General features: G+C 32.5%; 1 protein-coding gene across 13 annotated transcripts in view; it reads right to left on the reverse strand.

Annotated features, from left to right (window-relative positions):
- Window positions 1-22,632, reverse strand: part of SLC16A7 (solute carrier family 16 member 7) — a 248,355-nt gene that overhangs the window by 111,608 nt on the left and 114,115 nt on the right. For 7 of the 13 annotated variants that reach the window (XM_074269804.1, XM_074269802.1, XM_074269798.1 and 4 more), the window contains one exon: window positions 22,505-22,555. The exons of 4 other annotated variants lie outside the window; for them this stretch is intronic. The gene's annotated coding sequence lies outside the window, so the exon portion shown is untranslated. Of the gene's footprint in view, window positions 1-7,747; window positions 7,857-22,357; window positions 22,437-22,504; window positions 22,556-22,632 lie in introns of those variants that run through there. 2 more of the 13 variants (XM_074269800.1, XM_074269810.1) reach the window with 2 other exon arrangements.

The raw sequence follows: 22,632 nt of genomic DNA on the forward strand, positions 1-22,632 counted from the left end.
ACCTTTGGTCTGATTTTATCTGGGATAATATTCATTTATTTCTCATTTTGGACACTACTTTCATAAATTCAGTCAAGCCATACAAACTCCAGAGTCTCAATTACTTATTTTGCAGAAAGGATAGATCAGTACTTGCTCTTCTAAGCACTCTGGAATTTTGTGAGGAAAATGTGAACCACTAAAGAAATGTGTCTTGCTTCCTGGCAGCAAAAACAATATTCAGGCAACAAGACACAGTGTAGTTAAGCCTATCCACCCAATGGAACATGCATGGTGGCAGAGCCTGACCATTCCAAGAACTCCTATGCTGAAGATATGGAAAAAATGAAGAGATAAAAAGTGAAATTAGAGCCATTGAAGAAAAATAAATGGAAAAATTCCATTCTAGGGGGAAAAAATGTAGAAAATGTACTCAAGTTGTAAACTATTTAAAAAATAAAATTTTTAAAAATAGATTCAACTATTCATTGAGACATCAAGATACAACAAAATGAAATGAAAGGATGGAAAAAAAGAACTTCAATGTATATATTATCAAAAGTAATGAATATAGAAAAGTTTAAGATCTGATTACCTTAAAAAAAATGAAAGAAACAAGAATTTATAATTTGAGAAATCATAAAACTGCAAAAATATATTGTAATCAGAAGGCAATATGAAAATACAAAGAATCCAAGAATTACCTTCTGAAAAAATCTTAAATTGAAAACATCTGAAAATGACTAGCCAAGATACAGTTTCAAGTCAAACTAGGAAAACAAAATATTGCAAATATCAAGAAAGAATGGATATCAAAAGAAATTGATACCAAGTATCAATTTTAAACATCATACAAAATTGTGCAGCAAACATGATAAAGAGGAAACAATAATAGCAACCATGGAATACTATATCCTGAAAGGTTAAAAAAATAAAAGCAAATACAGAAACAGAAACAAAAAGCAAATAAACCAACAACCCCCACCCCATCCCAAGAGTATATACCCCCCAAAAAAAAAATCCCATAAAATTGAATATAACTCTACTAGGGAGAGATCAAAAAGAATAGAGGACTTTTAATCATTCCCGGTTAAAAAGCAAAAGAAAACCAAACAAAAAACTAGGAAGTACCTTTGAAGTGCAAATACCATAAGAGAAACTTAAGGAAGGGATTTTAATGCTAACATCATAATGAAGATGACAAATATCTTAACAGATATTTTGGAGGTTTCAGTGATCAAATTGTACCTGCAGGGTAATTGTTTTTGCAGGTAAAAGTACGATTCACTGTGTGGACAGAGGGAGAAGGAGGGAAATGACAGAAAGAAGAAAAGAGAGAAAGACATGAGGTAAGGATGGAAAGAAAGAAGGCAGGTTCAAAATGAGTATAAATAGCCATGGTTTTATTTGAAATCCTTAGGATCTTTCCCTCCCAGATTATAAAGATTCAAGGGTGAAATGGATATCTTGTGACTCTTACTCTTATCTGAACATGACAGGAGTACTGAACACACACATTTACTATCTAAATATGTTAAGACAATAGGGAAATAGGGACAGAAAAAAGAAGAAAAGGATTTTTTTGTTTGTTTTTTTTTAAAGTTGAGTTGGGAAGGTTAATGTATCAAGGAAAGCAAACATCAAGAGAGGCATAAGATCATGAACAGAGATAAAGAATAAGAAAAACTGATCTAGTTCTGGTTTAGGCAAAGAGAGGAAGAACAGAGTTATGATATTAGACCATTCTGATTATGGTATCACTATTTCACATTCCCCTTTTCCCAATTTCTTTTTCTTTGTAAAGTAGAGAACAGGGGGAAAATGATAGGAAACACTAAATTAAGCTATCATGAAGGCAAAACCACAACTAAAATTATAACCATGAATTTCCTCACAAAATTGGAGAAGGTGACTATTATTTGGGGATATATAGGCTAGAGGGAAGAAAGATTATCCTGGAAGTGGGTAGATAAAGTCTCTAGAATCTTAAGTATAATAAATTTGTATTAAATGAACCTCATGGGAAATATATGTTGATGGTAGTAGAGAGAAAGAGTCTAGAAGTGGCATCTGAATCAAAGAATAAACAATTATTTCATTGCTAAGTAGTGGGTCAAAAGTATAAATGAAAAGACAGCTCTAAGAAAGAGAAATCTAAACTACATAAAAGATAGGAATACTTATAAAATGAGCAACTTAATTCACATAAGCATAGAAATTAAGGCAATCAGAAGGAAAAATATTGAAGTGGGATGAACATTGGCAGCAAATTTCTCTGATAAAAATCTAATATTCAAGATATTTTCCAATAAAGACAAAATGACATTAAACAGGTAGTTTAAAAAAAAAAAAAGAAAGAAATACAAGTTATTATCCTTAATAAAAGTTCCAAAATCACTATTAATTAAATAAATTCAGATTAAAACAATTAATGAGGATCCAAACTCATCAAGTTGCTCAAGCAGAAAAAAGTAAACAAAAAAATTGTTAGAGAGGATCTAGGAGAGTAGGTAAAACAAGGCATAGTTAGTGGATCGGTTCATTTGTTGGCTACTTTCAATTTATTTCATTAAATATTTCCTACTACATTAAGCAAAAATTGTCTCTTTTCCTCCTCTATTTCTCCCTCCACCCCCTCCTTTTTCACTTTCTGTCCATGTATAGCATTTTTTATCATGATTCCTTGGGAATTTTCTTGGGTTTTTGTCTTATATTTCAGTTAATCATCTTTACAATATTGCTGTTACTATGTATAATACACTATTCTCTTGGTTCTGTTCACTTCACTTTGCTTCACTTCATATAAATCTCAGGTTTTTCCTTAAACCATCCTGTTTATCATTTTTATTGAACAATACTATTCCATCATAATCATATACCATAACTTGTCCAGCCATTTCTGAATTGATGGACATTCCTTACCATCACACACACACACACAGCTCCTATAAATATTTTTGTGCAAATAGATCCTTTTCACTTTTCTTAGATCTCTTTGGGATAAGTACTAATAGTACTATTGCAGGTTGGAAGTGATGGGGATTGAGGTCCCTTTAAGATTCCTTTCTAATTGCCCAACCTATGGCTGACCTTGATTCACAAATCCTGGTCAAAGGTACCCTTTGAATATCCCAGCCCAGCCCCACTATCAGCTCAGCTTCCCCCAGCCCTCACCTGATCTGAGCTACCTGAAAAGCCCGCCAAGAACTTAGGGGTACCGCTCATCATCTTCTAGGTATAAAAAGAGCCAAGCCAGAGTCAGCCAACACATGGTATCTTTCCGACCATGTAAGGGTTCCTGCCCGCCCAGCAGCCACCTCTGGCCCTGGCGTCTTTCTAACTGAACTTTACTTCCAAATTTCTACAAATAAACCTTTTATTTATCAATCTACGTTTTCGGGCCTGTAAATTCATTTACAGGGGACACTGCGCTTCATGGGATTATCTATGCCCGGAAAAATGAGGATCCTCCTTTCCTTTCCCTCATTAGAAGGCTATGTAAGGTTTTTATAGCTCTTTAATCACAGTTACAAATTGTTCTCTAGAGTGGTTTAACTAGTCATAGCTTCTACAATAAAAGTTTGGAGGGCTTGCAATACCATATTCTGGAAGGCTAAGGACCTGAGGTTACAACAAGAATTAACTGCCCAGCAAGATTCAGCATTATCTCTCAGAGGACAAGATGGAGCTTCAAAAAAGTAAGAGACTTTCAATCATTCCCATTGAAAAAAACAGAACTAAACAGAAAGTTTACTCTACAAATACAGGACTCAAGAACCATAGAAAAGAAAAGAGGGGAAAATATATATTCTCTAAAGATTAAACTGTTTATATCTCTAGATGGAAAATAATATCTATAACTTTTCAGAATTGTATTTATAACTGGGGCAGACAAAGTGGGGAATCACATGGATGGAAGGTATGGTTATGAATGGATTCTGATATGATGACAAAGAAAAAGACATTAAGGGATGGGAAAAGGTCTGTCCAGGAAAAAGAGGAAAGGGGAGGTATAATGGGACAATTAGTTCACATGAAGAGTTGCAAAAGACCTATTATAACTGAGGGAAATTGAGGGGGATGAACCCTGATCTCATCAGTTTTGGTGCTAAGAGGGAATAACAATCATCCAGTTGGGTATAGAAATTTATCTAATCCTATAAAGAAATAGGGGGAGAAAGAGGAAAAGAAAAGAGAGGAACTAATAAATATAGATAGAAAGGAGGGTTGAAACACTATGGAAAAAGGTTAAAAGGGAGAAGGGTTGATAGAAGATAAAGTAGTGGGTGGTGTGAGTTAAAAAATGCACTATTAAGAGAAGGGGGCAGGGTAGATAGAAGATAAGGGAGTGAGTGGGGTGGGTTAAAAAACACTATTAAGAGAAGGGGGCAGGGGTGATAGGAGATTAAAATACTGAGTGGGGTAGGTTAAAAAAAAAAAAAAAAAAAAAAAACAGGATTAAAGCCTGAGTGGAAAGAGAGGACAAAAGTATGTACAGGGGAAGTTTAAGGATACAGGTCTGTGTCTTTATGTTCCTAAGAGATAATGTCATGAAAACATTAAATAATAAATCTATCAATTATGGGAATCAGAGTAGAATAGTTCTTATTTCAACATATATCTAGTAAGAGTAAAACCTGAATGATGCCCCCATAAGACAGTCTAAAATCATGATAAATAAGAATTGGAACAAGAAATAATGGGAATACTTAAAAACAATGCAAAATAAATAAATTTTTAACACTGAGTTTAAAAAAAAACCCAAGAATAGTCATATTTACTACATTGGCTTGGCCTACCTATGGGCAATTAATATTTCTCCAGTTTAGATCTATCTATCTATATATAATTTTTTTTCTTTTTTTTTATTAAAGCTTTTTATTTACAAAATCTATGCATGGGTAATTTTTCAACATTGACCCTTGCAAAACCTTGTGTTTCAAATTTTCCCCTCCTCCCCCCCACCCTCTCCCCTAGATAGGAAGTAATCCAATACATGTTAGATGTTAAAATATATACTAAATCCAGTATGTGTACATGTTATCTTGCTGCACAAGAAAAATTGGATCAAGAAGAAAAAAAAAAAAAAAAAACCGAGAAAGAAAATAAAATGCAAACAAACAACAGAAAGAGTGAAAATGTTATATTTTGAAACACACTATATTCCCAGTTCTCTCTCAGGGTACAGATGGCTTTTTTCATCATAAGATCATTGGAACTGGCCTGAATCATCTCACTGTTGAAAAGAGTCATGCCCATCACAATTGATCATCGTATAACCTTGTTGTTGATCTCTTGCTTTTGCTTGTTCATTTCTGGACAATGACTTCCTGGTTCTGCTCATTTCACTTAACATCAATTTATATAAGTCTAAGTCTCTCCAGGCCTCTCTAAAATCATCCTGCTAATCATTTCTTTTTTTTTTTTTTTTTTTCTTTTTTTGAGGCTGGGGTTAAGTGACTTGCCCAGGGTCACACAGTGTGTGTTAAGTGTCTGAGACCGGACTTGAACTTGGATCCTCCTGAATTCAAGGCTGGTGCTCTATCCACTGCACCACCTAGCTGCCCCCCTAATCATTTCTTATAGAACAATAATATCCCATAACATTCTTATACCATAACTTATTCAGCCGTTCTCCAGCTGATGAGCATCCACTCAGTTTTCAGTTTCTTGCCATTACAAAAAAGGCTGCCGCGAATATTTTTGTGCATGTGAATTCCTATCCCTCCTTTAAGATCTCTTTTGAATACAAGTCCAGTAGAAACACTACTGATCAAAGGGTATGGACAGGTTGATAACTTTTTGAGCATAGTTCCAAATTGCTCTCCAGAATGGCTGGATCCATTCACAATTCCACCAACAATGTATTGCTGTCCCAATTTTCCTACATGCCCTCCAACATTCATCATTATCTTTTCCTTTCATCTTAGCCAATCTGAGAGGTATGCAGTGGTATCTCAAAGTTGTTTTGTAATTGTGTTCATATAGTCACTGGGTTTGTCTTCACAAGTAGACTCTCAAGTATTTTATATTGTCTGCAATTATTTTAAATGAAATTTCTTTCTATTCCTTCTTGTTGAGTTTTGTTGTTTGTACATAGAAATGCTGATGATTTGTGTGAATTTATTTTAATTTTACAATTTACAACTTTGCTGAAGCTGTTGATTATTTCAACATGTTCAACAGCCAAGTTATTTCTCTTGATTCTCTAAGTATATCATTGTATATTACAAAGAGCGATAGTTTCCTTGTTATCTATTTTTAATGATTCTTGTTGCATTATTGCTGTAACTAGTATTTCCAGTCCAATGTTGGATAATAGCACTAATAATTCATGTCCTCACTTCACTTCTCTTACAAAAACTTTTCAGATTTATCCCTATTATGGACAATGCTTGTTCATGATAGATAGTCACTAATCATTTCCCCCCCTGAGTCTGGGGTTAACTGACTTGCCCAGGGTCACACAGTTAGGAAGTGTTGTGTCTGAGACCAAAGTTGAACTCGGGTCCTCCTGAATTCAAGGCTGGTGCTTTATCCACTGCGCTACCTAGCTGCCCCCTATCACTAATCATTTTAAAAAAAATTTCATTGATTCTTTGATTCACTGATTTCTAGTGTTTTTAATAGGGATGGCTATTGCATTTTGTCAAATGCTTTTTCAGCATCTATTGATATAATATTTGTTGTTTTTGTTATTTGTATTGTCAGTTTGCCTAATTTGCCTAATATTGAACAAGCCTTGCATTCCTGATATACAATCCATCTAGCATATGACCTTTGTGATATGTTGTGGTAATCTCCTTGCTTGTGTTTTATATAAAAACTTTGCATTTATATTCATTAAGGAAATTGTCTATTGTTTTCTTTCTTTAGATATCAAAATCATATTTGTGTTAGAAAAGGAAATAGGTAAGAATACTTTTATATACTTTATATATTTTATATATTTATATATATTTTATATATTTATATATATTCATTTCACTTAGATTTGTCAGTTTTATTAGCAGATAGTTTTGTTAAAAGTTTTTCTTTCTTTTAAAAATCAAATTAGCCAACGATTGTCAATTTTATTGGTGCTTTAAAAAAAAAATCCAGTTACTAGTTTTATTGATTAGTTTAATGACTTTTTCTCTTTTACTTTTTTTTTTTTTTTTTGACTATTCTTGAAAGCAATTTGGAACTACAGCCAAAAGTCATTTTAACTTTGCATACCTCTTCAATCTAGCTATTTATGCTTCCCTTTTATCTCAGAAGGAAAGGTTATATATAAAACACATATGTACATAGAGGCATATGTGTGGTATAAATATGTATACAAAGTATATATAATTATACTTTATATATATTATTTTATATAGCATCATAAAAGTATACAATGCAAAATACATATCATTTTTAGTCACATATGTTTTGGGAACTTATTTTAGTAAAAGATGTAAGATATAGATGTTTCAACAAGTGATATAGATCTATATTATGTTCTACATATATAAATGTGCATATTTACAAATAGTGATGTTTCTATAGTTATGTGGCTTAGACACATATACATATATGCATTTTCCCACATATCTGATTATAACAAAGAGCTAAAAATAGCAAAAATACAATTGGGGAATTGATAAACAAATTATGGTATAAGTCAGCAGTGGAAATACACTGGAAATACTGTGGAAAGCATAATTCTCTGTGATCAGAGTGTATGGGTTCAAATTTTGCCCATGATGCTAAGCATCTGTGACCATGTACAAAACAGCATTACCTTTTTGTTACTCTATTTCTTCATTATCAAATGAGTGGATTAAATGTTGTCTGAGGTCCTTTTCAGATATAGATCTGCAATCCTATGAATGTAAGTAGAATATCTTGCACTAAAAGAAATAGCAAAGTTGACACTTTCAGAGTAACTTGGGGAGATGAACAAAGACAAAGAAAATGAAGTGAAACCAGGAGAACAATCTGACAATATGACTATCACATAACAAGAGGAAAGCAATTATGAAAGATTTTAGAATTCTGATGAATGTTAAGGACAAACCAATAATCAACATATTTCTCTCCTAACAAAAAGATGAGAGACAAAAAGTATAGAAGACATGTTTTCAGATAAGTATTATAACTTTGCTCAGGTAGATGAATTTGTCACAAGGGAGGATTTTTTTTTTTTTTTTTTTTTTTTTTTTTTGCAATTGGGGTTGGTGTACAATGATAATAATGCAAAGAGAAAGAAACATATAAAATCTCTGAAACGTTAAAAATCACAGAAAAGAAAAAAAATTGAGAAGGGAATTAAAACAAGCTGGGAGTTTTGTCACTATGGTGTTAAATTTTATATTCACTTTAAAATGGTATAAAGGGAAGCTTATGGTTTCATAAACAATCTTCCTCATCTCTTTGTATTTTGAAGTACTCATGTTTGATATATTCATGATGAAAATATTTTTTAAGTTAATTTTCAGCATTTTAAAGACTTCATGTTATACTCACCTTTGATTCCCCATTGCATCTAGCCTTGTATAGAGCAAACATTCAATAAATATTTCTTACATAAATGTATAAATCCACAGAGAAATCACCAAAGCTTTTATCCAAGAGTTTATATAGCAGCTCATTTCCTCTAGTCATCACTAAGGTAGAGTATGCAAGTTTAATTATCACAACAAAACATTTACAGTGGTGACCTCTACAAAGAACTTGTGGTTCAAGCAATTCTAAAAAAGAGATTGGGACTATAAATTAAATCATAATCTGAATGCCATGATAAGGTCATAAGATCCACTTATTAAATTCAGTTTAAAATAATAAATCTTATTCAACTCAATAAATGGAGTGAAGTAACACATACTGCCTAACCACAGAAAGATTATAGAATAAATATTAAATACAACCAGGCAATGAGCCATTTGACTTCTCAGTGAGACTGTCCTGAATGAAATACAGTTCAAAATCCTTGGAATTCCAATTATATTACTATGGAGTAGAAAGAGAGCAGGAGGATTAAAACAACAAAGGAAGAGGGGAAGAGGAAAAAAGAAAAGAATAGATAAGAATTGGATCCATGATTTCATTGGTATATACTATACTGAACTCCCAAATGGGTAATCTCCCATAGTGAAGATTGTTATCTTTTCTATAACTTAAAACCTTAGAGCTGATTAGACAAATGAGAGGTTAAATGACTTGCCCAAACCCTTGTGTATCTTTCTGGTTTCAAGGATACCCCCCTCTGTAGTGAGTATTAAAAATAATGTCTCAGAAGCAGCAGTAGGAAAAGAGATTCTACAGGAAATTCATGCTTGGTATAAAATAGTATGTGTCTAGGTGAAGGTAGTGAAAGGTGGGTTCAATGTTGCTTCCTATCCATCTCTATTGTTAAAAATCTAGGTTTCTTTTTTGTTTTTCCTTTTCCTTGTTTCATAGGTATTTATGACAAAATTTGGTGGATCTAGCCTTATTTTTTAGTGTTGTGTGTGTGTTTATATGTTTAAAGTTTGGCCTTTGAACTTAATTCTGGAATAACCTTATAAAGTTCTAATAGTCATGGACCCTGTTATTTTAATTTTATTTTCTTTTTCTAGCACCTAGGAGAGTGCCTTTAGTCTAGCACAGATTTTACTAGAGAGGTTTTCTTGAGTTTTAGCTTGTACATTGACTATAAAATTGCAAAGGTTCTTAGTGACAGCCTATAGTCTCTAGATTTTATAGATAAGGAAAATGTATGAACACTATTGTATGAGTATTGAGTATGAACAGCTTGCCTATAGTTACCCAGTTAAAATGTAGAAGAACTAGGATTCAAAGTCAGCTTTTATGATTAATTTGAGTACTTCTTCCCTCCCACCCTCACCCCCCTACATTACATCAAAGGATATTGCTAACCTACTTAGAAATGCAGAGTAGTTTAGTTCTTTGTAAATACTTTAGGAGCAGTAGAATAGTGCAGATTGAAGAGTCATTAGATTGAAAACTTTTCAGCTCCACCCTCATTTAACCTAGGTGTGGTGTCAAAACTAGGAAGAACTGCTGAACTAGAGTTATGAAAAAAAAGGCTGCAACTTTGGAATATGTGGCAAAAGGAGACAGATCTGGCAGTTCTGAGAACTTTACTTAAAGCAAAATAAGATTTCTTTGCAACTGGCAATAGATATCTAGAGTCAAGAAAGAACATTTCTTCTCAAAAGCAATGTAGCATAATGGAGAGAAAGATTGGATTAGCATTAGAAAACTTTAAAAATTGAGATTAAAGAGGATTATATCTACAGATTGCTAGGGTTAGAGATATGAAAAGAAAATACTGCAGCTCCTGGCCTTGAGCAACTTACACACTGACTAGGTGTGTGATTATTGGCAAGTCATATAACCTCCTTAGTCTCAATAAACTCCTCCATAAAATAAAGACAACATTATTTGCCTGATTCCCATCTTAGTAGTTCTGAGGATCAGATAACAAACTGTTTATAAAATTTTATTTAAATGTAAGATCCAAGTATCAGTCAACAACAGCAACTTACTTCCCTAAAGAGTATAGATTAGAAGAAAGGTTTTCCTCTTTCATGTCCAGGATTTTCAAATCAGAAAGGACAATTCAAATTTGAGAGTGCATTTAGAACTTAATATTCCAAGAGTACTTTTTGAAGTACTTGGAATTATAACAGTAAATGACAGGCAATAATGCATCCTTGGAGCTGACAAGCAAAGTGATTTATTCTCAAAGAGAAATGGTGCTAGATGTTCTCATTTATTATGTAGTCAATCTCTGATTATTCATGAAATCTGGTAAACTGTTAGCACTCCTTATTTCTACTTCCTTACCACCCACTGGTTTCTCATTCCTTTGCAATCTGGCTTCTCTTTCCTGACTCTATTGAAACTGTTCTCTCCAAGGTCACAAATAACATCTACATATCACAAAATCCAAAGACCTTTTGTTTATGCTTTTCCTTAGTATCTCTATAGAATCACAAGCTGTTATCTTCCTTCTGCTTCTGGCACCCTCTGGTTCTTTGACATCCTCGATACTCAACGAACAAATACAACTCCACCTACTCTCTATCTCCATTCCTCATACCTCTTCTGCTGTAGTTAAAACAAGGATGGTCCTTAATATTACTAAAAACATTCCTTTTATGGTTTTATCTACTTCCCATGTACTTATGTTGATCCTGCTGATGGCTGTCAAATTGCTTTAATTTCTCATTTCTTTTCAAATCTTTATTCCTATTTGCCAGTCTGCTAGATAGCTTCTCAAATTCAACATATCTCAAAAGTTTATCTCATCTTAACCTTATTTGCTTCATCTCTACATTATCCCTTTGCTTCTTTACTTCTCATGGAATTGTAATTGATATAGTTTCCTATTCTCTAAATTTAGCTGTCTTTCACTCTTCCTTCTCTTTGACCCTTACATTTATTCAATTATGAATTCTTTTGCGGGCTACTTCTAGCTCTTGTCTCCTTTCTCCCAATGCAATGATCTGACTTTAATATTTCATCATTTTTCACCTAAACTAATATACCTTTCTTACTAATATTCCTAGATGTTTATCCTGTAAGGATTACTTCATTTGTTATATTTTTATCACTTATTATGGTTCCTGACACAAAGTATATACATAATAAATTCTTGGTGACTGACTGACTGATGTCTCTCCTCAAATTTCTCTGGATCTTTTTTATTTTTACTTACCCACATTCTCTCATATCATAGCTATTTCCTTATATATCTACTCACCCACATTTTATTATAGTCTCTTTTAAAAAGCTCTATTTTTATCTTTGTATTCTCATTAGCAAACAGCTAGTTAAAATTGAGTTTAATAAATATTTTTTAGTTACTATAATTGAAGTACGCAGCATTTTCTTATGCTATACTATGGAAAGTATAGCATGAAATAATTTAAAGTTGGAAGAATCTCGGGGGAAAACTAATCTAAGGTCCTCATTTTAAAAATTGGTAAACTGAGACTCAAAATGATTAGGAAACTAAGGAACAGAAAAGTCAAGTTTAATGTCACATAATCATTAAGTTAAAGAAATGGTAGTCAAGCCTACATCTTCTGACTCTAATCTTAGTTATAAATGACTTGTACCATTGTAAAAGACTGTTTTGTGTGAATTTTGGAGCATATTAAATATTGTATGTTAAAAATTATAAAATTTTAGACAAATATAAAAAAACTAACTTTAAAGTGCATTCCCTCAATTTTTACATATTTATAAATAATGACACCTTCAGAAAAGATGCTGCAACATGCACTACTAGATATATGTATGGCAGAGTTGTACTGTAATTCAAATGATTTAATATTCAGCAACTCACATAAGGAATATGGGCCTATTTTATATTAAAATAAAAAGGATGTTAATTGTTTCATGTCCTAAAAGACATGCACTTTTAAAGTTGACCTTCTGTTAAGATGTTATACCTAAACCCCAATCAAATCAATTAATCAATCCTGCATCAAAAATTTATTAAGTCCTTATATTGCAACAGGGACTGTGAATATAAAAATAAAAATGAATTATACTTTTACATATAAATAACTAATGAATCAGATATTCATTATAGTGAATACTCAGCAGATCTGTAACTTGTGTTTCTTAAAGTATATGTTGTGAGCCCATATGGGGTCTCATAACTGAATATGGAAGTCCTAACATTATGATTTATTATTAATAAATATTTCATCTGTATATCTCTTTTTATTTACTTATACAACTAAGGTCACATAAAAATTCCTCTGGTGAAAAGGGGTCACAAGAGGAAAAAGTTTAAAAAGCCCTTATTTAAAAGACAACCATCTTTAGATTTCCTTAGTAGCATAAAAACAACAGAACCTTGTATCTAATTAACAAACAACATTTAAACAGAAGATTAATTGACATCCTGGAATCTCTTTCCCCACTTTCTTTCCACCTCCCACCCCCACCCCACCTTGTGGCCTTCTAAATCTTACCTGAATTTTTCCTTCCTAAAATAATTGTTTTGAATATTTACTTCATGATGATTCCTCCAGGAACTTTTAAAGCTAGCCCCTGGCATCAAAATTGCCAGTCAAAGTTTTAGTTAAAGAGTATTGTAATAGGAACTCTAAGAAACAACAAAATAATGAGATATATTGAATCCTGTATTCTATTTTCAAGCAGCTCAGGAAAAACTAAATGCATGTCCCCTAAGTCTGTACCTATATTAATACATGTGCACAAGCAGACTTCTAGACATGTGTACATACACTCATTTTTCTGCTTTAACTAAATTGAGCAATCAGTTCAGTTTCTCTAGCAGATTCTCAAATTTTTTTGCCTCAATTATTTACTCAGTTGACTACTATTGTGTTACTGAAATGATAGAACAGATTTCTTGTTTAGGTTTCATATAAACACAGTATTTGTTAGGAAGTCATGGCTACCTTGAAAAATTGTTTATAAAGAGAATGACATTTTTTTTTTTTTTAAAGTAAGTCCACTGTTTAATGCTAAGTGCCTAATTCCTCAGAATCAGCAGATTCTGTGATTTTATGCAACATGCTGGTGACCTCCAGTGTGACCTTAGAAAGTCATTTCAATTTTCTGATTTTTCATTCTCAGACATTTTATTGACCTAATCATTGAGAATAAAACATTTTCATAAGAATAAATATGTAATGGTAAGACAAATAGGTATTAAATGGAAAATAAAATATTGGGCTTATGAATAAAGAACTTCAATGTGAATTTCTTGTAGGACCTTATCTTATGATATCATAACTCCTTGATTAATTTATAGAATTCCTATCACATTGAGTTTATGCCTGCTCTGGATGAAAGACTCCATGAAATCTTCTATTTGATATTTATTGGTATTTAATTTTATTTTCAATAATTTTATCTACTTTTATTGTACATATAATCTTTCACCACTGAATTAGCAATGATTTGTACATAATGGCATTAAAAAAGAAACATGCAACCAAGTTGCAACAGATCAGTTGAACGGAAATGCATTTTGTACATAGGTGAAGACTCTATAACGAATAGGGGTTCATTTTGGGACCAAGAATATGTGAAGAAAGGAGATTAGAAACAAAAGGAAAGCCTATATGAATAAGACAACTTCTTTGAAAGTATTGGATGAATTCTCTCTTGCAATCCAATCCTAAAACCTAAATAAGGAAGTTTCTACTCTTAAAAAGCTTTATCCTAGAAAACACACAAGAAGGCCTATGTCATCTTTGAAACTTTTAATTTTTAAGAAGGTTAATTATATGAAATGTGAAATTGAGAGGATTGGATTTGGTGACCTATAAAATCCCTTCCAGATCTAAACCCCCTTATACTAGAATCTCTCTGCTTTTTATAGATAAGCAAACTTATTTTATAGACATCTATCCTTATAGATAAGGATACTTGTATCCTAATAATTCACTTAAAAAACAGAATAAAAATGTTTTGCTTCTTTAGGTAATAGGATCCCCACTTCTAAAGAGCTGATTGGATGAAAAATCTGTTTTCTTTTTCATAGAAACTGTGACACATGTGTAGATATAAATATACATCTAGACATATAGATATAGATCTCATTACAATAGTTTGGTAGATTAGTTCTAGGGAGTTTCATGCCACAGAAAAAGCAACTGAAGCAAAAGGCAAAGTGTGAGTGTCCGGGGCATTATTTGAAGCAACATATTCCTAACTCTAGGAGGTAGTTCAAAATAGTCTATAGAAAGCCACAAATACAGAAAACTCTGGGTTCGGGCCCAGTCTCTTACATGTCAGCTCTATGACCCTAGAAATTAATTCTTCAATGCAAGGAATATTTATATTCTAATGAGAAGTCATTATTTGTATCAGTGGAGGGATGATCTCACCTAGAAGTTCTCTTCAATTTCCCTGTTGCTAACTTGAAGCCTAGAAGTCTAACCATTCTATCATCTTAGGCTTTTGAGATAGATACCCAATATAACCCTTCCACTGGTACTATGTTTAGTTAAAAGTAAAAACAATCTACGATATAAAGAGCATTGTTCAAACCCTTGGAGCCATCCATGCAAGAAATAGATAATTCCCCATTATCTTATTGCTGTTTTTTCTATGCCACAAATATTAGGTTATTGAATTCTGTTGAGGATCTTCACAAACAATTTTTTATATGGTCAGCAAAAGCCTGGAAACCTGGGAGAAGTCCCAAGTAAGAGATAGTGGATCTCAGAGTAAACAAGAAAAGAGAAAAGAAAGAAAAAAAAAAATGATGTGTGAAAAAAAGTTTAGAACTAGAGGTGAACAGATTTCCTTTATGAATATGGCACCTCAATCAGCATCACAAACCTACTCTGATTTACTTTTAAATTATCTATGGGCAGCTTCTCAATCTGCCAGCACCTTTTCTTTTGAAGGGTATCTATTCTCTCTGATACTCTCAGAGACTGCTCTATCTTTTCTCTTCTCAAGTACTTTAACTAAGGAACTGCTTTTTTTTTTTTCCTCTCAAAAATGTTTGAGCTTCTTTCAAACTGCTTTTCACTGTGTTTCACATAAAAAATTCTTTTTTTTTCTGCCCCTTTTACCAAATAAGCCATGGCAGTCCCTTACATATTTAAATGAAGAAAACATTAAAATGAACTACTTCATTTTTCAGATGAGGAAAGAATTCAGAAAAATAAAGTAATTTGCTAACATCTAAGTTCCAAGCCTCATTCATCTCACCTCTGAGATCAAAGGACTCACATACTTTGAGCTCTTAAGATGGCAGTAACAAAGATGATAATATATATTGGAGGGGATGTGGGAAAATGTGGGAAAACTGGGACACTCATACATGTTAGTGAAATTGTGCATTAATCCAACCATTATGGAGAACAATTTGTAATTATGGCTAAAGGGCTATAAAACTGCATAACTTTTGACCCAGGATTGTCACTACTTGGTCTTTATCCCAAGGAGATAATAAAAGAGAAAAGGCCATATATGTGCAAAAGTTTGCAGAGTGGATGCTCCTCAGTTGGGAGTGGCTGAATAAGTTATGTTATATAAAGATAATGGAATATTTTTGTCCTATAAGAAATGATGAGCAGGCTAATTTCAGATGGGGCAGTTCAGTGTATAGATTAATAAACCCTGAAGTCAGGAGGACCAGAGATCAAATTAGGCTGCAGGCACTTAACACTTCCTAACTATATGATCCTGGGCAAGTCATTTTAACTCCAACTGACTCTCCAAATAAAGAAAGAAAAGCTTGCAAAGGCCTGCATTAACTGATACTAAATGAGCAGAACCAAGAGAACACTGTACACAATAACAAAATTATGTGATTATCAATTGTGATGAACTTAGTTCTTCTCAACACAATGTGGTGATTTAATACAACTCCAATAGACTTGGGATTGAAAATGCCTTCTATATCCAGAGAGGACTATGGAGACTGATTGTGGATTGAAGGATAGTATTTTCATTTTTTTGCTTTTTGCTTTTTATTTTTTCTTTCTCCTAGTTTTTTTTTTGTTTTTTTTTTTTTCTGGTCTGACTTTTCTTGTACAAGATGACAAATATGTAAATTTGTTTAAAAGGATTGCATACTTTTAACCATTATCATATTGCTGGTTGTCTTGGAGAGGGGGAAATTTAGGGAGGAACATTCAGAGCACAAAATTTTACAAAAATGAATGTTGAAAACTATCTTTACATGTATTTGGAAAAATAAGTAATTTGCTAACATCGAAGTTCCGAGCAGTAGAAAGTGGAACAAAGTCTTCAATGCCAAACAGAGCACTTTTTCCAATGTGCAACACTAATAAGGATGAAAAGCCCAAAATTTTTATGCATTCCTGCAGGAGTAGTTTGAAATTTATTGCATTGATCTATTGTCATGTAGGTGGTGCAGTGGATAGAAAACTGAGCTTGGAATCAGAGAGACTTTAATTTTAAACAGGCCTCAGAAACTTGCTAGCTGTGTGAGTCTGGGCAAGTAATTTAACCTCAATTTATTTAACTGTAAAAATAGAGATAATTGCATCTACCCCCAGCATTGTTGTTAGTATGAAATTGTAAAGTGCTCAGCACATAGTAGGTACTTATCAAATAATATTAAATAAATCATCAATTTCAGGTGATATCAATAATGATTTCATGACCACACTAATACGTGTATTAGCTAACTTTTCATCCAAACTACTCCTCTTTGATAGAAACAATAATCACAATAATAATAATTAACATTTTATAGCACTTTAAGATTTGTAAAGCACTTTACATATGATATCTTGTTTGATTCTCATAACATCGGAGCAAGGTGTTATAACCCTATTTTACAGATAAGGAAACTGAGTATGAATGAAATTAGATAATATGTCCAAAATCATACAATGTTTCTGATGCAGCATTCAGTCTCAGACGCAAGTCCAGAGCTTTATTCATTGGACCACCTTGTAATATGTGCTCTTTTAGCCAAATATCATGTTTTTGTCTTCAGCTAGGTAATACCAGTGAATAGAGCTCCAGTCCTAAAATCAGGACACATCTTGAGTTCAAATTTGGTCTTAGACATTTACTAGCTTCGTGACCTTAAGCAAATCACTTTGTTTCTCGTTTGCCTCAGTTTCTCATCTATAAAATGGATGAAGAAGTAAATGGCAAACAGTCCAGCAGCTTTGGCAAGAAAACCTCAAATTGGGTTATAAAAATTGGGCTTTTCATCCTTATTAGTGTTGCACATTGGAAAAAGTGCTCTGTTTGGCATTGAAGACTTTGTTCCACTTTCTCCCCTAAATCATTGATAGGTTTGAGGCCTATCAATTGCTTTCTTTTTCTTTAATAGTAGCTTTTTATTTTCAAAATAGATGCAAAGAGCAGTCACCAAAACCATTTGGTATTGGCTAAGAAATAGACCTGTAGATCAGTGGAACAGATTAGATACAAAGTACAAAAAAAGGGTACATCTATAGCAATCTAATCTTTGACAAACCCAAAGATACCAACATTAGGGAGAAAAATTCATTATTTGGAAAAAACTGTTGGGAAAACTGAAAATTAGTATGGCAGAAATTAGATATGGATCCACACTTAACACCATATACCAAGATAAGATCAAAATGGGCCCATGATTTAGGCATAAAGAATGAGATCATAAATAGATTAGAGAAATAGAAAATAGTCTACCTTTCAGACTTGTGGAGGAGGAAGGAATTTATGACCAAAGGAGAACTAGAGATCATTATTGATCACAAAATAGAAGATTTTGATTACATCAAACTAAAAAGTTTCTGTACAAACAATACTAATGCAAATAAGATTAGAAGGGAAGTAACAAATTGGGAAAATATTTTTAAAGTTAAAGGTTCTGACAAAGGTCTCATTTCCAAAATATATAGAGAACAGACCCTAATTTATAAGAAATCAAACCATTTTCCAATTGATAAATGGTCAAAGGATATGAACAGACAATTCTCAGATGATGAAATTGAAACTATATCCACTCATATGAAAGAGTGTTCCAAATCACTACTGATCAGAGAAATGCAAATTAAGACAACTCTGAGATACCACTACACACCTGTCAGATTGGCTAAGATGACAGGAACAAATAATGATGAATGTTGGAGGGGATGTGGGAAAACTGGGACACTAATACATTTTTGGTGGAGTTGTGAAAGAATCCAACCATTCTGGAGAGCAATTTGGAACTATGCCCAAAAAGTTATCAAACTGTGCATACCCTTTGACCCAGCATTGCTGTTATTGGGCTTATAGCCCAAAGAAATACTAAAGAGCAGAAAGGGACCTGTATGTGCCAAAATGTTTGTGGCAGCTCTTTTTGTAGTAGCTAGAATCTGGAAGATGAATGGATGTCCATCAATTGGAGAATGTTTAGGTAAATTATGGTATATGAAGGTTATGGAATATTATTGCTCTTCAAGAAATGACCAGCAGGAGGAATACAGAGAGGCTTGGAGAGATTTACATCAACTGATGCTGAGTGAAATGAATAGAACCAGAAGATCTCTGTACACTTCAATGTTGTATGAAGATGTATTCTGATGGAAGTGGATATCTTCAACATAAAGAAGATCCAACTCACTTCCAGTTGATCAATGATGGACAGAAATAACTATACCCAGAGAAGGAACACTGGGAAGTAAATGTAAATTGTTAGCACTACTGTCTATCTACCCAGGTTACTTATACCTTCGGAATCTAATACTTAATGTGCAACAAGAAAATGGTATTTACACACATATATTGTATCTGGGTTATATTGTAACATATGTAAAATGTATGGGATTGCCTGTCATTGAGGGGAGGGAGTAGCGGAAGGGAGGGGATAATTTGGAAAAATGAATATAAGGGATAATATTATAAAAAAAATACTCATGCATATATACTGTGGGAAAAATTTCTAAATAAAATAAAAAAAATAGATGCAAAGATTGTTTTCAACATTCCCTTTTACAAAACCTTGTGTTCCAAATTTTTATCCCTCCCTCTCCTCCCTCCTGTAGACAGCAAGTAATCCAATAAAGGTTAAACATGTAAAATTCTTCTACACATATTTCCACACATCATGATGCATAAGAAAAATCAGATCAAAAAGAGAAAAGAAATGAGAGAAAAAACAAGCAAACAAACAACAAAAAAGATGAAAATACGATGTCCCCATAGTCCTTTCTTTGTATGAAGATGGCTCTCTCCATCACAAATGTATAAGAACTGGTCTGAATCATTTCATTGTTGAAAAGAACCAAGTCCATCACAGTTAAGCATCACATAATCTTGTTGCTGTATAAAATTTTTTTTTGGTTCTATTCATTTCATTTAGCATCAGTTCATGTAAGTCTCTCCAAACTTTCTGAAATTGTCTATGTTACCTTCAATCTGATTTAGCCAATCTGCCCAAACTATTTACTAGGGTGTAATTACTGTGCATGTTATATATAGCTTCTTGGAGTGAGTGCCAGATAGTTCTCAAAGGTAGATGAGCAAATATATATACTATTTTTTAAAATTTTCTGTTAATTGTTGCATTTTTCCCCATTGAATTTTTCAATTTGTAAAATAGGATGTCAACTTGCTTTGATCAACAACAGAATTGGAATAGGCCTGATTACTGTATCCAGTCTTGTGTAATCCTTAAAATTAAAGGCTGGATAACATAGTTCATAGTAACATACACAGTCATATACAGTTTAAAGGATAAACTTACAGACATTGCATTCTATTGAAAAGTTTAAACTACATTAGCTGTACATTAAGAAGCAACAATGTACTTACATGTTAAAAACCATTAGGTTCATAATTTTTAAAATTACATCTTTATTTTTTGCTATTTTAATCTGACAAGTGTTAACATAACATTTCCAAGTGCAAAGAATAGTGGAAGGGGTTGCACATGAAATTCTGAATCATTCTTATTCTATTTGGATTTTTAATATATTGACTATGTATTTACTAATTACTTCATTACAAAGCTTAATACAAATAATATTTAATTACGAAGGTGTCCAGTTTTCCTGTTTCTCCAGCAGAACCATCTTCTCTTTTGTACATTTCAATGATTCATTGATGTACTTTCCTTTTTTTAATCATTTACTACCCTTTTTATCCTACCAATTCTCTATCAAATAAATGAGCAAACAAATGAATTACTCAATGTAATCCCTTCAAATGAATCAGCATAAACAAGCAAAATAAATCCATAAATTCCCCTAAGTACAAAAAAAGTCAGATTTTTAGAATAAGCTTGGATGTTAAGGGTCATTTAGTCTAGTCAGATTTAAAAACTGAGGCTCACAAGGCCTTAAATGATCTATCAATGCTTAATCAGCTACTAAGTAGGAGAGTTGAGATTCAATCACAAGTTTTCATTCTACAAATCTAGCTCTCTATTTTATGAATTCTAAAAGATCACATACATTATTCCATTAACAAAAATAGAAAAGTTCCCTAAGAAACACAGCTACATTTGTTTCCCAATAAATTTAAGAATTAATAATCACTATTGGTTAAATTCAACTTGAAAGAAATATAATTGGAAATGCATGGGTGGAACCACTAAGGAATTAATTTGACTATTAAGTTTCTGATGTTTTACTTGCCTTTATTACCCAAGGCTAACTTCAGTCATAATAAGATATTTTTGTCCTTGGGCCCTAGATGAATGAGTCAAGGTAACAAAAGTCAAGTTTGGAACATGCTTAATTCTTTATAAACTTTGCCAATTGATGAGTATTATTTCACTCATGCCTTGGAGACAGGTATCTACAAGCATTGTGTACTCAGAAAAGAATAAGATAGCATATGTACAGAGAATAGCTCTAAATAATAGACATAGTATATATATATGTGTGTGTGTATGTATATATACACACATATATATAATATGTAAATATATAATATTTTTATATAGATGGATCATCTATCCAAAATTATATACTAGTTAGAGTAGAGATTCCCATTATTTCCATCTGTCAACTTCGATTATCATATTTTTATCCTTTATCTTTTTTTTTTTCCCCTGAAGCTGAAACATATCTTCAAGCAGTTTGCTTGCATTATAAATGTTTTGTGCTATATTTCCAGAAATACAGAACTCAAGAATTTGGAAGATCTTACAATTTATTCTCTTCACATTATATTATAGAACCTCTAAAGGTAATAGAAACCAAGCTTCTCCAACTTTTTCTCTCTCTCCCTCCATGCATGTATGTATGTATGACACAAACATATAGCTTGTTGTCTGTTACATTTACAAGTATATCATTAAAGAACCATGTTGTTAACAACATTAAAAAATAATATTTACTCTCTGATCAGAATAACAGTATGGATGTGATTCTTTAATAGGATAAAACCAAATTATCTAAACTATATTTAAGCCTAATTATTTTTGTTTTTGTTTATCATTGTTGAGCAAAACTATTTACTCAATATTATAAGAAACATGATTTAAAATGGAACAAATTAAGTAAACTTTTAAAATTATTAACCAGAATGAAATACAAAGCAAATATTTAATGTTAGGGAAAAAATCAATCCTCTGTACACAAAGTTCTGGGATTAAACTTTTTTGGTTCTTATCCCAAACAAGACTTGACAATTAAACAATTCAGAAAATAATTTTATACTATTTATATACACAACAGCTTGTCCTACAGCTGAAACTCAGAAACTTAGGCAACAATTGCAGATTCCTTCCTGTTACGAGATCCTTAATTCTGAGATTCACATATCATAGGACTTACATGAAAGGGAGAGATTTTAGCTAATTCAGATACCCCAAAACTTACTTAAACAGAAATACAGTTATCTTCTCTCCATCAAAGCCTTATCTTTGGGAAACTAAACAAAAAAACAAAATAAAGCCCCCCCCCCAAAAAAAAAAAAAAAAAAGAAAAAGAAAACATACCTTTTCTCTATTAACTGGAAAATAATGAGATTTTTTTTTTCCCCCTGACAGTAAGAAAGTTAAAATGGATTGAGTGTAAAACTAAACAAACACCCCAAATCCCAACTCAGTATTACAAGAATATCATCTATAGGATTCAAAAGTTACCTGAACAAAGAGAGTCCTCCAGAGACTGCCACTTTTCTCAGCAGCTCAAAGCTAAGGACAAAAGAAGCCAATCATTAACCTTTAGCCTGCAGCAAACTTACATACATTTCTCAAGAGCCTCCATGCCC

The sequence above is a fragment of the Sminthopsis crassicaudata genome, chromosome 5, assembly GCF_048593235.1.
Source record: "Sminthopsis crassicaudata isolate SCR6 chromosome 5, ASM4859323v1, whole genome shotgun sequence".
Lineage (NCBI taxonomy): Eukaryota > Metazoa > Chordata > Mammalia > Dasyuromorphia > Dasyuridae > Sminthopsis > Sminthopsis crassicaudata.